Source organism: Schistocerca americana, chromosome 7 (assembly GCF_021461395.2).
Source record: "Schistocerca americana isolate TAMUIC-IGC-003095 chromosome 7, iqSchAmer2.1, whole genome shotgun sequence".
Lineage (NCBI taxonomy): Eukaryota > Metazoa > Arthropoda > Insecta > Orthoptera > Acrididae > Schistocerca > Schistocerca americana.
This window is the reverse complement of record NC_060125.1, coordinates 225,239,985-225,245,112: the sequence shown is the minus strand read 5'-3', so window position 1 is coordinate 225,245,112 and position 5,128 is coordinate 225,239,985.

Here is a 5,128-nt window from a genome sequence, read left to right as displayed (position 1 = left end):
GTTTCGATCCGCCTTCAGGAAGTTGCTGACCAGGGTCCAAAAGTGCCAAGAGATGAAGGACGGTTACTTTCAACATCCGTTATAGTCAAGTTGGTACCGTGTTCCCTTTCCTGTGTTGTGTTTCTTTGTACCCTGGAACTCTATTCTCTGGGGCACTTTTATTTGCCCAAACCTGTAGATCGAGGCTGGTTGGTTGTTTGGTTCATTTGGGGAGGGAACCAAACAGTGTGGTCATTGGTCCCATCGGATTAGGTAAAGATGGGGAAGGGAGTCGGCCATCCCTTTTCAAAGGAACCATCCTGGCATTTCCTTGAAGCGATTTAGGAAAATCACCCTGTAGAACGAGTTAGTAAATTTAACTCTCTTGGGGAAACAATGCAAAAGACTGGGCTAGAAAAAATTGCAGTAGATGTAAGAGTATAATGGAAAGTGAGTATGGGTTGACTAAAAATATCTATGACAGGAAAAGTGAAAGTTAATCATCTTGGGGCACCTCTACTTAACAATGGAGCACAGGCGAATAAAAGAAATATTCTTGTATTTCTGAAAAGTGACGTCAAAAGTGGCTTGGAAATAACACAAGAACAAGAAAGCAACGATATCAAAGAATCATAAGTAGTGGAAAGAAACATTTTGAAGATACTAAATTTGGAAGGATTTGAAGGCAGAAAAAACAATAAATCAAGAACAATAGAAAGGAAAAGACAACATGAAGAGATGATGAAGACGAAGATAAAGAAACAACACAGAAAGAAGAGAAGTTGTTAAGGAATCCCAGTTGGACAATACTACGAAATAAATTCAATATGGAATTCGTACGGTCAGACTACGGACACCTTGCATCGCATTGGTGCTCTTTTAGTAGCACATTTCGAAAATCTGAGGAGGTTTTATCCATTTTTCACATATGTAAACGCTCAGCAACGTGACCTTAATTGCTCTGACGTCACAAATTTCGTTCATACGGGCCCTGCAGCAAGCTTGTGACGCCACACTAGTTGACTTGTCTGCTACACTTCGCAAACTTTCAGTTCCGTGAAGGGTCCACGGGAAATCAATATTTAATTGAAAAGGTACCCACTTACGATTTTAAGCCTGGAACCGCGCGACCGCTACGGTCGCAGGTTCGAATCCTGCCTCGGGCATGGATGTTTGTGATGTCTTTAGGTTAGTTAAGTTTAAGTAGTTCTAAGTTCTAGGGGACTGATGACCTTAGAAGTTAAGTCCCATAGTGCTCAGAGCCATTTGAACTATTTTGAATTTAAGATTTTAATTTGGTCGTCTGCTATCGAGAACTTGCATATGTTTAAACACACAGTCAAGAATGATTAAACTTGTCTGAAATACACTCCTGGAAATTGAAATAAGAACACCGTGAATTCATTGTCCCAGGAAGGGGAAACTTTATTGACACCTTCCTGGGGTCAGATACATCACATGATCACACTGACAGAACCACAGGCACATAGACACAGGCAACAGAGCATGCACAATGTCGGCACTAGTACAGTGTATATCCACCTTTCGCAGCAATGCAGGCTGCTATTCTCCCATGGAGACGATCGTAGAGATGCTGGATGTAGTCCTGTGGAACGGCTTGCCATGCCATTTCCACCTGGCGCCTCAGTTGGACCAGCGTTCGTGCTGGACGTGCAGAGCGCGTGAGACGACGCTTCATCCAGTCCCAAACATGCTCAATGGGGGACAGATCCGGAGATCTTGCTGGCCAGGGTAGTTGACTTACACCTTCTAGAGCACGTTGGGTGGCACGGGATACATGCGGACATGCATTGTCCTGTTGGAACAGCAAGTTCCCTTGCCGGTCTAGGAATGGTAGAACGATGGGTTCGATGACGGTTTGGATGTACCGTGCACTATTCAGTGTCCCCTCGACGATCACCAGTGGTGTACGGCCAGTGTAGGAGATCGCTCCCCACACCATGATGCCGGGTGTTGGCCCTGTGTGCCTCGGTCGTATGCAGTCCTGATTGTGGCGCTCACCTGCACGGCGCCAAACACGCATACGACCATCATTGGCACCAAGGCAGAAGCGACTCTCATCGCTGAAGACGACACGTCTCCATTCGTCCCTCCATTCACGCCTGTGGCGACACCACTGGAGGCGGGCTGCACGATGTTGGGGCGTGAGCGGAAGACGGCCTAACGGTGTGCGGGACCGTAGCCCAGCTTCATGGAGACGGTTGCGAATGGTCCTCGCCGATACCCCAGGAGCAACAGTGTCCCTAATTTGCTGGGAAGTGGCGGTGCGGTCCCCTACGGCACTGCGTAGGATCCTACGGTCTTGGCGTGCATCCGTGCGTCGCTGCGGTCCGGTCCCAGGTCGACGGGCACGTGCACCTTCCGCCGACCACTGGCGACAACATCGATGTACTGTGGAGACCTCACGCCCCACGTGTTGAGCAATTCGGCGGTACGTCCACCCGGCCTCCCGCATGCCCACTGTACGCCCTCGCTCAAAGTCCGTCAACTGCACATACGGTTCACGTCCACGCTGTCGTGGCATGCTACCAGTGTTAAAGACTGCGATGGAGCTCCGTATGGCACGGCAAACTGGCTGACACTGACGGCGGCGGTGCACAAATCCTGCGCAGCTAGCGCCATTCGACGGCCAACACCTCGGTTCCTGGTGAGTCCGCTGTGCCGTGCGTGTGATCATTGCTTGTACAGTCCTCTCGCAGTGTTCAAAAATGGTTCAAATGGCTCTAAGAACTATGGGACTTAACATCTGAGGTCATCAGTCCCCTAGACTTAGAACTACTTAAACCTAACTAACCTAAGGACATCACACACATCCATGCCCGAGGCAGGATTCGAACCTGCGACCGTAGCAGCAGCGCGGTTCCGGACTGAACCGCCTAGAACCGCTCGGCCACAGAGGCCGGCTCTCTCGCAGTGTCCGGAGCAAGTATGGTGGGTCTGACACACCGGTGTCAATGTGTTATTTTTTCCATTTCCAGGAGTGTAGTTACTCGCTGCCTGCTGAAGGCGGCTACTGGCACCTGTAAGACCTGCAGTGTCACATGCTCTGACGTATGCACCACGGCCTGTCTTTCTCGTGGGCCTCGTTTCGTTCCTGTGGATAAACGGCCTGAGCTGCTAGTGCAATGTGTGACACCGCTTCCAACTGCGGCACCAGAATTGCTGGTTTGGCAACTGACGATGTTTACAAATAAGTACCGCAGCTGACTTAGAGTGGTGAACCAATTACGGCACTGCAGTTTGGTGCAGCAACGACTTTCAGTCTTGAATGAATGAGATTTCATGTTCTCCGAATTCACCATTGTCCATTCTACTAGTGCCACAGTGAGACTGTGCACCAGCAAAAAGCGAATCTGTGATTTGATACTGAAATGGTGTGACACCGAATAGGAGTCACAGACCAACTGGCTTAGCCCCTCTCATAACAATAGTATAGCAAATATTACTCAAACAAATTGGCGCATGACCCCATCTCCACCCCCCAACCCACCGCAAACAAAAGGTTAGTATGAGAGAGTTTATAATTATATTTCGGTTAATCAAAAAGGAAGAACAGATTTCGATAGTTTATTACAGGCAAACTATAAAAGATAGGGACACTTTGCACATGTCACTGTGTAAGGTGTTGGACAAATTACACCACTTCTATTGAATTCCTGAAACAATTCCGGTTAAATCGATATGTCACACGACATAGTTACATGAAAATGTACGAATTTTATTGATAGGCAAATCGAAAAAACAAGCCAACATTTAGTGAATATAAACCACTAGCTCACATTAGGAATTGCATGCAAGTAATTTCCCAGACCTGCTCTACGAGACGCAGTTCTGAGGAAAGGAGAATTTTACGATGGCAATGCTCATCCCTTGTTCGGCCGAAACCTTCACAGCGAGACAGCCAACGGTTACAAAGCGACGCCGTAGCCACCGCGCTGGCCAACGGCAAAAGCCGCCCTAGTCTCTGGAAAACATCTAACAAATCTAGCTTTAAACAATGACCCTTTGGAAAGCCTTTATGCAGGAATGCGGGTGGAGATGGCAGTTAATCTGAAAAAAAAATTTAAAAAAAACATTAGTGACTCACTGTATCCACTTGTGCTAAAGCCCATGTGGAAAAACGCTGTTTGTCTCAGTATTACGTAGCAGAAATTACACTCTGCCCTACGAAAGAAACGACGCCATTGTTAGGCTACAGAAACTCTAGTGGGCGGAGTTATATATAACAAGTACAAATACTCTAACTGGCCAGAAAGAAAAAGAGTGACCACCAGCTTTGATCTAGGCAAAATGCAGACAGAAAAACTCACTCTTCTCTCGCAACAAATCGTCGAGTGGTTGAGCAAGGCGACTCGCGCCGAGCTGAGACGATTGCTCGAGTAATTATGTGAACTCTTTTTCATTGGCTCGTTACAACTCTTAAGGAGATGAAATGCAAAGTCTTCTTGCACCAAGCAGTGCTTGCACGCGATTTGAAGGCAGCGATGTACGCACTATTCCAATCGTATAGCGTGTACCATTCCAATAAACCTAGCTAGGGAATAACTAGAAGCCTCGGCTCCAAGTAAGACGTAGGAAATGTATCAGACTGCTGTTTAAAAGTCGAGTGAGATTTAGAATAGACTTTCTGGTTCACAGCTCGCGCCGACAGAAGCCACTGCCGCCGCCGACGAAAGGTAAACAAGTGCACTCGCGCTACACCAGCAAGTGACATTCAATTGACACCCAGAACTGCGATCGTCTCTGTCTCTCCTATTTTTTTCGTACATTCAACCATGACCTGTATTTAATCATATTCACAATTGTTGAGCTTAACTGAAAGGAAAACACGTGATATTATATCCCATCTAACGAAAAGGATTGATCAGCCACTGCAGAGTGTTTTATACTTTGAACTTATTGAACTTGGTTCAAATTGCTCTGAGCACTATGGGACTTAACATCTCAGGTCATCAGTCCCCTAGAATTTAGAACTACTTAAACCTAACTAACCTAAGGACATCAAACACATCCATGCCCGAGGCAGGATTCGAACCTGCGACCGTAGCGGTCGCGCGGTCCCAGACTCAAGCGCCTAGAACCGCTCGACCACCAGCGACCGGCAGTTATTGATCTGTTTTAATTGTGA